The following is a 13,279-nucleotide window of genomic DNA, read 5'->3' as shown; positions in this document are numbered from 1 at the left end:
CCAGTCCCAGCTTTGTGCTGGGCACCATGCTAAGCCTTTTACCTGGATCAGCTCATCACTGACTTGTCACCAATCCTTGCCGCCATCCAAGGGGTAGGTGATACCCCTCTTACATGGAGGCGCAGTTAGATTCCATGATGTTTGTGCGCTCTCACCACTGGGGTGAAGAAGCAGGAATTTGAAGCTGCTCAGTTTCACTCTGGAGTCTGTGGTCTTTACCATTATAGACAGAAGGGCTCCTTATGTGGCCTGGTAACAAGTCACACTAGTTAAGTCATTTCAAGACTGTGGTCTTGGGGGCTCAGGCTGTGGTCAGAGCTGAGACAATGAACAGCCTGGAGTCTGCCTGAGACCACACAGTGGCGTGACCTTGAGACCTGTGGACAAGCCGCGAATCTGTGAGGTCAGCGGTCCACACACTCGCCGCTCTGTTGGCTCTGACCACAGGTTAAAACCGCAGTTAGGACCAAGAGGATTGAGGGCTCACAGGCTCTTTTTCTTTTTCTTTTTTTAAAAGATTTATTTATTAGAGAAAGAGAGCAGGGGGCTGAGCAGAGGGAGAGAGAATCCCAGGCAGACTCCCTGCTGAGTGCAGAGTCCGACATGGGGCTCGATCTCATGACCCTGAGATCATGACCTGAGCTGAAATCAAGGGTCAGACGCCCAACGGACTGAGCCACCCAGGCGCCCCTCTTTTTTATTTTTCTTAGCTCTTCCTTCTCTTTCAGGTTAGATAATTTCTCTCGATGTGTATTCACTTTCTCGTACTCTTTATTCTTCTATTTTTCACTTCCCAGTGGACATTTCATTTCCACTGTTGTGTTTTCAGTTCTAGAATTCCTTTTTTTTTTTTTTCCCTTTTTCCATTTATCTGCCCAACATTCCCTCTCCATGCAGTCAAGATAATAATAGTTTCCTTTAATTCTTTGAACATATCTTCCTTGGATTCTTGAAATGTGTTTGTAAGAGCCGCTCTTCTGCTGTTGTTTGCCAGCCAATGTCCAGACCATCTCAAGTTTCATGACTACTGATGGACTTGTTTCTTTAATTGTGGATTACGTTTTCTATATCTTTTATGTCTAGTGATTTTTTATTGTATATTGAACTTAACTATGACACTAGATATAGGACATCTGCATTCTCTTTTACTGGCTATTGATTTTTGTTCTGGTAGACGGTCAGTTATTAACTGGTCTTACAGTTATTAACTGGTGCAGCCTGGTCTTACACTTTGTTGGGGCAGATCTGTTCCATTAGCTGCAGGTGTCCAGGTGTGTGACTAGGTGTGTGCCTTCAGGAACAGAAGCAGACAGACTCTCCTGTCAGTGACAAGCTGTCCTAGAAAATCATAGAGGACACCTCCCACCCCAAAAAGAGGTCAGAGTCTTTACACTGAGCTTGCCCTGTCCAGGCGGACCCCAGCAGATGCTCTCTGCAGGCAGGCAGGCTCCAGGGTCTCTGTGTGCAAGGAACGAGAAGTGCCATGGAGGAAGGGGTGAGGGAGCACAGATGGATGACTTTCCTCATGCAGGAGACCCCGGAATGGGGAACAGTGTCTCCCTAACAAACAGGCTCGGCCTATGAGTGTCTGGGTCCGGATGCGTGTGCCTCAGTTTGGGTGCCTGGACCTCGCTGAGCTGTGTACATCTTTGGGGCCCTGCTCTGGAAAATTCTTGTAAACCGGTCCCGAGTCTTATAATTCAGCAGCGTCTTGCAGGGGTGTTTTCAGAAATACCATCTTCTGCATTAAATTCTAGAGCTGTTCTCACCATCAAGGGTGGGGTGGGGGGGAATGCAAGAGATGGTGCGTTCTTTGTAAGAGCAGAGTGTGGACTCCGAAGTCTACCAGCCAGAGCCCTGGGGGTGGGGGCAGACAGTGGTCCTTCCTGCCGGCTTTCCGGTGGTTGAGGTCAGGCGAGAGCCCCAGAAGGAGCAGAAGACCTGCCACCAGACTCAGCCAGTCCTCCTCTGAGTCCCCCGTGACTGTTGACATCTGTGGGCTGCAGGAGTGCGGCTGGTGTCCTCTCCCACTTCCTGGGGACACCCCTGCTTCTGGTGGGGCTGCACACAGGAGGTCCGTGCCTTTGTCTACTGTGCTTCTCTAATGAGGAGGCTTTCTCGTGACAAGGATCCGAGGTCGCTGCCCACCAGGAGTTCTCCGTGACCCATGCCCTTCCGTCCACACTCATGCTGCGGGCAGGTGGTCCCAAGTGTCGGCCATGCTTGACCTGCAGCCGGAAGCTCCTGGGACACTCAGACATGAGCAAGACACACCCATTCTCCCGGCACCTGCCCCAGAGCCTTCCTGATGCCGGAGAGGCTGTCCAGGGACCATCGTCCACCACAGAGGGAGACCAGGATGCCCATGTTTTCAGATCCACACAGAAGTAGCTCTGGCGAAATCGTAAGGAGGCAGAATCCAGCTGGTGTCAGTGACACACTTGGGCGGGTTTCCAAGTGTAACACACACTTGAAGAGGGGGCAATTAGTCATGAAGGTAAGCGCCAAACAAATAAAACATCTGCAGCAGAAAACCAAGTTCCAGCCCGGAAGAAGCTCAAACAAGGAAGACGGCAGCGTGTCCCGTGCTGTCCGGACACCCGCAGCTCGGGTATAAAGGCCGCCCGGGGATGGAGCCTCCAGACATCACCGCCCTCCTCCCTGACTCCACTCCAGCCCCGCGCCACCATGTGCTCCACCAGCTGCTCCACGGGCTGCCAGGCGTCCTGCTGCACCCCCAGCCCCTGCCAGGCATCCTGCTATGTGCCCATGAGCTGCCAGCCCACCGTGTCCGTGCCCGTGAGCTGCAAGCCTGCCGTGTACATGGTCCCCTCCTGCCAGTCCTCGGTTTGCCTGCCCGTGAGCTACAAGCCCCTCGTGCTCATGGCCCCCTCCTGCCAGTCCTCCGGGGGCTGCCAGCCCTCACGCCCCACCCTGCTCTGCAGACCCGTCTCCTGTAGCACCCCGTCCTGCTTCTGGCCATGAGCCTCCCACCCAGCTGCTCCCAGGGCACAGGGGGCCACACCTGCTCCCCTCCTGGAACAAGTCTTCAGTGGCCTCCAGGTTCTGCACAGGGCCGATGAAGAACATGCCCAACGGACCCTCTGAAGCCTGTGGCAAGGATGTAGCAGGATGATCTGGATCCCTTTGTGTCCCCTCTGGGAGGCCCTGGTTTCTGGGGTCCTCTGTCTCCAGCAGGGAACCAGCCCTGTGTGAGCCAAATAAACCGTGCTTTCCTGATGCAGCTCTGTACGCCTCTCTTCTATATTTTCTGCCCACCTAGTCCATGCTACTAAGGGGGAAGGCTAAGCCCCTTCTCACAGTGGCTCACAGGAAGTGGGAGCCCCTGCTGAGAGAGGGGCGGCGCACGTGGCTGGGGGCCATGGCCCGCCCTCTTCTGGCCCTAGCTGCTCCTGCTTCCCCTTGGCTGTCGGTTCCTGCCTCAGGGCTTGAGGACAGGCTTTCCCCATCGCGTCAGATGTCCTGTGTCCCGGGTCCCGGGTCCCAGAAAGTTGAGTCCAGCTGTTAGCTCTTTTATAGTTTAGATCTGCAGAACCCAATCAGTTCTGGCCCCTAGCTCGACTCACTTCCGTTGCCGGTCCACGTGTGGCCCATTTTTAATTGACTGATGATCAATTATTGATTATTTTAATAACCCCCCACGAACCTACTACCTAGAACACCATCAGTACTTTACCCCTGGCTTCTCGGGGTAAAGATTTGTGTGCTCTTTCTTCGCTGCCTTTTAAGAGAGAGAGCAGGGCCACCCCTCTGTGCCCCAGAAAATCAAGTTTTCTCATGCAGGGCTCTGAACGACAGCAGGAGGTATCATCCTGCACGCACCGGCCAGAACTTACTTTTTCCCACTCCGTGGGCTCTTGCTAGGGTTCCTCCCATGTCCTGTGTCGTGCATCCTCTTGACTCCTTCCTGCTGCTCTATTTGGGGGCTGTTTCGGGTTAAACCTGCTCCTGGACTTGGGCAGGTGTGGGTGCCGCGGGGGCTGGGGGCAGGAGGGCCTGGCAGTGGACTGTCCCTGCCCCTCCTTTGGCACCTGTGACCCTTCCATTGAGGCCAGCCGACCTCCCGTCCCCTGGCAAAGCGTTCATCTTCTGCGTGTCGGGCAGAGCCTCGGGCTGGGCAGCAGAGCATGGGTGCATGTGATCCAGGCTGTGTGGCCTGGGGAGCCGGCCTCCCCCCTGGGAACGGGCACCAGCTGGAAGTCCCGGGCTGTGCGGAGATACGTGAAATTCGGCTTCTCACTCACCTTGTCTCCGAAGACACCATAGCTCCATGCCTTGTTTCCGGGGGTTGGTTTTGGAATGAATTTTCTGGGTCAGACAAGTGGGTGCGTTTGAGACCCACCAACCTGGCACCTCATGGGCGTGTAGCAGGAGGGGGCCTGGCTGTAGGCCACTGGGCAGCACGGGGACAGGCGCCACAGGCCAGCGAGCAGGAGACACAGCACTGCCATGCAGGGGGCACACGCGAGGGGCACAGCAGAGGCTCCCCTGGCCTGGGGGAGGGCAGCAGCCGGGGGCACCGCACATGCAGGTGGTGCACGGGGGCTCGAGGCTGGGCTGGGGCAGGGCAGGGACAGCAGCACAGAGCAGAACTGCTGTCTCCCTGGACGTTCCTACCACCCAGGAGTCTGGATTTGATGTGTTGGCTGCACTGCTTGGGCTGCGACACCTGCCACAGGCTCTGCAGCCCCTCCCGCTGTAGAAGAGGAGCCTGGTCCTCTGCTTCCAGTCAGCTCTGTGCTCGACCTCCCAAGCAGGTGTGGTGTGGACAGCACCGCTGATTTGACTCAAACCTGCCCCAGTGTTGCCTGTCCCGGGCATCAGAGGACCGTGAACCAGGAGAGGCCCAGGAGAGGCCCAGGAGAGGCCCCTCAGCCTCCCTCCCCAGAACCTCTCACCTGGGTGCCTTCTGTCTGCCTGCATCTTCTGTCTCATCCACCTCCACCTGGTCCTGTGCCATAGACAACATGGGCATGCACACGCGGGCATGCACACATGCACACAAGCGTGCACACATATGGGCACACACGCAGGCACACACGGGCACACACACAGTCCTGTACTGGCTTATCAGGCTCCCTTGTGAAACTGGCCAGTGGGAGTTTCCGTGAAGCTCACAGTGTAGGTGGGCCACAGGACGCCCGTGCGGGGAACCTTCAGCTATGTGGCCGCGTGGGAGGGGTGTGTCAAGAGAAAGGCTACTGGCAGAGGCCAGAGAAGGGAAAAGAGTTTTACTGGGTTAGAAAAGCCCTCCCCAGCACCCTCTGCAGGAACCCCACTTGAGATTGGGGTTGATCACCCCAGTGCATGTCTACAACCATGTTCTGAAAAAAGGCAGTATATTCCCACGTTTTTAACATTTAAATGGCATCATAAACTGTGCATACTTTTGTAACATGCTTTTCTCCCCCTCAATATTATGTTGGAGAAATCCATCCCTGATGACGCCTGTAGCCCTTGCCATTTCTGTTCATGGCTGTCCAGTATTCCACCGTATGAATATACTGCAATCTGTTTATTCTCCTTCACGGACATTAGGTTGCACTTGATTTTTAGCTACTGCCTCAATGCTGCCAGTTTCTATTCTTCTAACTTTTCTGGTGCACATGGCCAGTGTTGCTCTCTCCAGAAATGCTCCTGTGTGTATGTGGTCTTCACCTACCCTGGAGCATGGAAACCACTGTGCAGAGTGGCTGTCCCTACCTCACACACCAGCTACCGTGGCACAAGCTATCCCATCCTGTTTAAAAAAAAAAATTTTATTTAAATTCAATTCATTAACATACAGTGTATTATTAGTTTCAGACGTAGAGGTCAGTGATTCATCAGTTGCATACAACACCCAGTGCTCATTACATCACGTGCCCTCCTTCATGCCCATCACCCACTTACCCCATCCCCCCGCCCCCCTCCCGTCCAGCAACCCTCAGTTTGTTTCCTGAGATTAAGAGTCTCTTATGGTTTTGTCTCCCTCTCTGATTTTGGTCTTATTTTATTTTTCCCTCTCTTCCCCTATGATACTCTGTTTCGTTTCTTAAATTTCACATGTGAGTGAAATCATAGGATAATTGTCTTTCTCTGATTGACTTATTTCACTCAGCATAATACCCTCTAGTTCCATCCACGTCATTGCAAATGGCAAGATTTCATCCTTTCTGATGGCTGTGTAATATTCCATTGTGTATATATACCACATCTTCTTTATCCATTCATCTGTTGATGGACATCTGGGCTCTTTCCATAGTTTGGCTATTGTGGACACTGCTGCTATAGACATCAGGGTTCAGGTGCCCCTTCGGATCACTACATGTGTGTCTTTGTGGTAAATACCCAGTAGTGCAATTGCTGGATCATAGGGTAGCTCTATGTTTAACTTTTTGAGGAACCTCCATACTGTTTTCCAGAGTGGTTGCACCAGCTTGCGTTCCCACCAACAGTGTAGGAGGGTTCCCCTCTCTCCGCATCCTCGTCAACATCTGTTGTTTCCTGACTTGTTAATTTTAGCCATTCTGACTGGTGTGAGAGGTATCTCATTGTGGTTTTGTATTTCCCTGAGGTCAAGCGATATTGAACATTTTTTCATGTGTCTGTTGGCCATTTGTATGTCTTCTTTGCAGAAATGTCTGTTTGTGTCTTCTGCCCATTTCTTGATTGGATTATTTGTTCTTTGGTGTTGAATTTGGTAAGTTCTTTATAGATTTTGGATACTAGCCCTTTATTTGATATGTCGTTTGCAATATCTTCTCCCATTCTGTCGGTTGTCTTTTGGTTTTGTGGACTGTTTCTTTTGCTGTGCAGAAGATTTTATCTTGATGAAGTCCTGATAGTTCATTTTTGCCCTTGTTTCCCTTGCCTTTGTCAACATTTCTAGGAAGAAGTTGCTGTGGCTGAGGTCGAAGAGGTTGCTGCCTGTGTTCTCCTCAAGGATTTTGATGGATTTCTGTCTCATATTTAGGTCTTTCATCCATTTGGAGTCTATTTTTGTGTGTGGTGCAAGAGAATGGTCCAGTTTCATTCTTCTGCATGAGGCTGTCCAAATATCCCAGCACCATTTGTTGAAGAGACTGTCTTTGTTCCATTGGACATTCTTTCCTGCTTTGTCAAAGATTACTTGACCATAGAGTTGAGGGTCCATTTCTGGATTTTCTATTCTGTTCCATTGATCTATGGGTCTGTTTTTGTGCCAGTACCATACTGTCTTGATTACAACTTTGTAATAGAGCTTGAAGTGTGGAATTGTGATACCACCAACTTTGGTTTTCTTTTTCAACATTCCTTTGGCTATTCAGGGTCTTTTCTGGTTCCAGACAAATGTTAGGATTATTTGTTTCAGCTTTGTGAAAAAAGTTCATGGTATTTTGATAGAGATTGCATTGAATGTATAGCCTGCTCTAGGTGGCATAGACATTTTAACAATATTTGATCTTCTAATCTATGAGCATGGAACATTTTCCATTTCTTTATGTTTTCCTCAATTTCTTTCATGAGTGTTCTATAGTTTTCTAAGTACAGATCCTTTACCTTTTTGGTTAGGTTTATTCCTAAGTATCTTATGGGTTTTGGTCCTATTGTAAACGAGATAGACTCCTTAATTTCTCTTTCTTCTGTCTCATTGTAAGTGTATAGAAATGCAACTGATTTCTGTGCATTGATTTTATATCCTGCCACTTTGCTGAATTCCTGTATGAGTTCTAGCAATTTTGGGGTGGAGTCTTTTGGGTTTTCCACATAAAGTATCACGTCATCTGTGGAGAGTGAGAGTTTGACTTCTTCTTTGCTATTTGGATAGTTTTTATTTCTTTTTGTTGTCTGATTGCTGAGGCTAGGACTTCTAATACTATGTTGAATAGCAGTGGTGAGAGTGGACATCCCTGCCGCGTTCCTGACCTCAGGGGGGAAGCTCTCATTTTCTCCCCATTGAGAATGATATTCGCTGTGGGCTTTTTGTATATGGTTTTTATGATATTGAGGTATGTTCCCTCTATCCTTACACTGGAGAGTTTTAATCAGGAAAGAATGCTGTATTTTGTCAAATGCTTTTTCTGAATCTTTTGAGAGGATCATATGGTTCTTGTCCTTTCTTTTATTAATGTAGTGTATCACGTTGATTGATTTGCAGATACTGAACCACCCTTGCAGCCCAGGAATAAATCCCACTTGGTCGTGGTGAATAGTCCTTTTAGTGTACTATTGGATCCTACTGGCTAGTATTTTGGTGAGAATTTTTGCATCCATGTTCATCAGGGATATTGGCCTGAAATTCTCCTTTTTGGTGGAGTCTTTGTCTGGCTTTGGGATCAAGGTAATGCTGGCTTCATAGAAAGAGTTTGGAAGTTTTCCTTCCATTTCTACACCTTTTGAAACAGCTTCAGAAGAATAGGTATTAATTTTTCTTTAAATGTTTGGTAGAATTCCCCTGGGAAGCCATCTGGCCCTGGGCTCTTATTTGTTGGGAAATTTTTGATGACTGCTTCAATTTCCTTGCTGGTTATGGGTCTGTTCAGGTTTTCTGTTTCTTCCTGGTTCAGTTTTGGTAGTTCATATATTTCTAGGAATGCATCCATTTCTTCCAGATTGTCTAATTTGCTGGGATATAGTTGCTTATAATATGTTTTTAAATTGTTTGTATTTCTTTGGTGTTGGTTGTGATCTCTCCTCTTTCATTCATGATTTTATTTATTTGGGTCATTTCTCTTTTTTCTTTGATAAGTCTGGTGAGGGTTTATCAATCTTATTAATTCTTTCAAAGAACCAGCTCCTAGTTTCGTTGATCTGTTCTACTGTTCTTTTGGTTTTTATTTCATTGATTTCTGCTCTAATCTTTATTAATTCTCTTCTCCTGCTGTGTTTAAGCTTTATTTTCTGTTCTTTCTCCAGCTTCTTTAGGTGTAAGGTTAGGTTGTGTATTTGAGACTTTTCTTGTTTCTTGAGAAAGGCCTGTATTGCTATATGCTTCCCTCTTAAGACCACTTTTGCTGCATCCCAAAGATTTTGAACAGTTGTGTTTTCACTTTCATTGTTTCCATGAATTTTTTAAACTCTTCTTTAATTTCCTGACTGACCCATTAATTCTTTGGTAGGATGCTCTTTAACCTCTATATATTTGAGTTCCTTCCAAATTTCCTCTTGTGATTGAGTTCAAGTTTCAAAGCATTGTGGTCTGGAAGTATGCAGGGAATGATCTCAGTCTTTTGGTACTGGTTGAGACCTGATTTGTGATCCCATATGTGATCTATTCTCTAGAATGTTCCATGTGCACTCGAGAAGAATGTGTATTCTGTTGCTTTAGGATGGAATGCCCTGCATATATCTGTGAAGTCCATCTGGTCCATCTGGTCTGTCAGTGTGTCATTCAAAGCCCTTGTTTCCTTGTCGATCTTCTACTCAGATGATCTGTCCATTGCAGTGAGTGGGGTGTTAAAGTCCCCTACTATTATTGTATTTTTATCAATGTGTTTCTTTAATTTTGTTATTAATTGGTTTATATAATTGGCTGCTCTCATGTTAGGGGCATAAATATTTACAATTGTTAGATCTTGTTGGATAGACCCTTTAATTATCCTAAGGACACTATATCATAATTAAAGGGTCTATCCAACACAGGGCAAGAAACAACAAATGTTGGAGAGGTTGTGGAGAAAGGGGAACCCTCTTACACTGTTGGTGGGAATGCAAGTTGGTACAGCCACTCTGGAAAACAGTGTGGAGGTGCCTCAAAAAATTAAATATAGAGTTACCCTATGACCCAGCAATTACACTTCTGGGTATTTACCCCAAAGACACAGATGTAGTGAAAAGAAGGGCCATATGCACCCCAATGTTCATAGCAGCAATGTCCGTGATAGCCAAACTGTGGAAAGAGCAGAGATGCCCTTCAACAGATGAATGGATAAGGAAGATGTGGTCCATATATACAATGGAATATTACTCAGCCATCAGAAAGGATGAATACCCAACTTTTGCATCAACATGGATGGGACTGGAGGAGATGATGCTAAGTGAACTAAGTCAAGCAGAGAAAGTCATTTATCATATGGTTTCACTTATTTGTGGAACATAAGGAACAGCAAGGAGGACATTAGGAGAAGGAAGGGAAAAATGAAGGGAGGGATATCAGAGGGAGAGATGAACCATGAGAGACTATGGACTCTGAGAAACAAACAGGGTTTTAGAGGGGAGGGGGGTGGGGGTTGGGTTGGCCCAGTGATGGGTATTAAGGAGGGCATGTTCTGCATGGAGCATTGGGTGTTATATGAAAACAATGAATCGTGGATCACTACATCAAAAACTAATGATGTATTGTATGGTGACTAACATAACATAATAAAATAAAAATTAAAAAAATCGAATTTGTCTGATATAAGGATTGCTACCCCAGCTTGCTTGCTTGCGTTCTTGCGTTCTTGCTTTCTTTTTTTTTTTTTTAGATTTTATTTATTTATTTGACAGAGAGAGAGAGACACAAGTGAGAGAGGGAACACAAGCAGGGGGAGTGGGAGAGGGAGAAGTAGGCTTCCCGCTGAGCAGGGAGCCCGATGCGGGGCTCAATCCCAGGACCCTGAGATCATGACCTGGGCTGAAGGCAGACGCTTAATGACTGAGCCTCCCAGGCACGCCCCCCCCTCAGCTTTCTTTTGATGTCCATAGTATGATAAATGGTTTTCCACCCCCACCCCCTCACTTTCAATCTGGAGGCATCTTTGCAGACAGGATGTCAATTGGTGTTGCTTTTTCATCCAATCTGATACACTGTGTCTTTTGACTGGGACATTCAGCCCACTTACATTCAGAGTAACTACTGAAAGATATGAATTTAGTGCCATTGTATTACTTGTAAAGTCACTGTTTCTGTATATTGTCTCTGTTCCTTTCTGGTCTATGTAACTTTTAGGCTCCCTCTTCTCTTAAAGGGTCCCTTTTAATATTTCTTGTAGGGCTGGTTTAGTGATCACAAATTCTTTTAGTTTCTGTTTGTCTTAGAAGGTTTTTCTTTTTCCTTCTATTTTGAATGACAACCTTGCTGGATAAAGTATTCTTGGCTGCATATTTTTCTTGTTTAGTTCTTTCTGGCCTGCCAGGTCTCTGTGGACAAGTTTTCTGCCAGTCTAATGTTTCTACACTTGTAGGTTACAGACTGCTTGTCCCAAGCTGCTTTCAGGATTTTCTTTTTGTCTCTGAGATTTGCAAGTTTCACTATTATATGTCGAGGTGTTGACCTATTTTTATTGATTTTGAGGGGGGTTCTCTGTGCCTCCTGGACTTGAATGCCTGCACAGATTAGGGAAGTTCTCTGCTATAATTTGCTCCAATATACCTTCTGCCCCTCTCTCTCTTTCTTCTTCTTCTGGGATCCCAATTATTCTAATATTGTTTCATCTCATGGTATCACTTATCTCTCAAATTCTCCCCTCGTGATCCAGTAGTTGTTTTTCTCTCTTTTTCTCAGCTTCTTTATTCTCCATCATTTTGTCTTCTATATCACTAATTCTCTCTTCTGCCTCATTTATCCTAGCAGTTAGAGCCTCCGTTTTTTATTGCATCTCATTAATAGCCTTTTTTATTTTGACTTGATTAGATTTTAGTTCTTTTATTTCTCCAGAAAGGGATTCTCTAGTATCTTCACTTTATTCAAATCCAGTTAGTTTGAAATCGTTATTCTGAACTCTAGTTCTGACATCTTACTTATATCCATACTGATTAGTTCCCTGACAATCAGTACCGCCTGTTATTCTCTTTTTTGAGGTGAGTTTTTCCATCTTGTCATTCTGTCCAGCTCTGTCCTAGGATATATCCCACGTCTCATACCATGGCTACTACATCCCACATCTCATACCATGGTTACTACAATACCATTGATCCACACGTTGGCAGTCTGGTAGTTGTGAGATACATCTTGGGAGTTTTATTTTCTATTTTTTTTTAATAGGATGACATGTATACAGGAAAGTACACAAAACATAAGGGCACAGGTTGATGAACATTCACAAAGTGAGTGTTTCCTGTAACTGCCACCAGGTCCAGGGAGTGGCACACCCCTTGCCCAGTCCCTCTGCTTCTGGTCCTCCCCTACCACCCGCCCCCATCCTCCTGGGGTGGCTGCCACCCTGACCTTCACCATGACTGAGGACATTCCCTTGTTTCTGAACTTGTGGGAGTGGGATTTCTTGCTAGCCTACAGTCTGTTTCTGGTGTTCAAGTTCGTCTAGCTCATAAAAACAGGAGAGGGGGTGGTCTCATTTTTGTATTCTCTGTGACAGTTTGTACAAGCTTGGAGATGTTTACTCCTTGAATGTTGCCAGCAGACACCTATCGACCTCTGGGTCTGGCATTGTCTTGGTGGGAATTCTGACTCCTGGTTCGATTTCTGCAATGGTTATAGGCTATTCAAGTTCTAAATGATTCATTTTGGAAAGTTATATATTATTAGAGAATTTATTGGGGTTAAGTTGTTTGTAATAGCCGTTGCTGATTTTAAAATCTCCATTTCATCTGTCGTCCTGCCACATTGTTATTCCTGATTTCCTGATCATCCTTATTTGTGCCTTCTCGTTTATTCCACTGGCCTGTCTTGTCAGATGGTGGTTTTTTCATACAATCATCCTTGGCTCTATTGATCTGCGTGGTGTAACTCTTTCCTATTAATTTCTACCTGTGCTTTGCTATTTCTATACGGAATGACTTTAAGCACACTTCCGTGACAGTTGCCGTAGAAAAACTTCAGAAAGCTAAGCATGAATGCTTTCCATATGTTGTAGAGTGGAACAAAGCAAAAAGGGAAATCTAAGTCCCTTGTTTCACAAGGATGATAAACTCAGGTTTTCAACCTGTCATGGCTGAGCATCATTTGTTGTGATAGAAACCAGTTTGCTTTGATCTTGTTGAAATTCTTCATTGACAGATGTGAAAGAGTCTATGTACATCTACCATGAGCTCAGTGTCTCAAGACATGATGATCTACAGCTATATATGTATCTACATCTATATTTATTTGGCCCAAAAATGAAATACAAGATGGCATTTTGTCATATATTTGAAGGGTTTTGAGACAAAACACTAATTGCCAGTGTCTCACTTCATCACGATTCATCTAAAGATAAAGAAAAGTGTTTGCAATTTTTCAAATTTTGAATAAATTGATCGTTAACATCATTTTTCTGCTTGCCCTCTCATGTTTGAGCAATGTGTGTCACAGTCTCTCCCTATGATGGAAAGACTATGGCTCCTCTTTGGAATGCACCAGATTTTGTGATTTGAAGCT

Source organism: Callorhinus ursinus, unplaced genomic scaffold, assembly GCF_003265705.2.
Source record: "Callorhinus ursinus isolate GAN/ISIS: 27379988/994484 unplaced genomic scaffold, GSC_fseal_2.0 scaffold98, whole genome shotgun sequence".
Taxonomy (NCBI): domain Eukaryota; kingdom Metazoa; phylum Chordata; class Mammalia; order Carnivora; family Otariidae; genus Callorhinus; species Callorhinus ursinus.
This window is presented reverse-complemented; position numbering follows the sequence as displayed.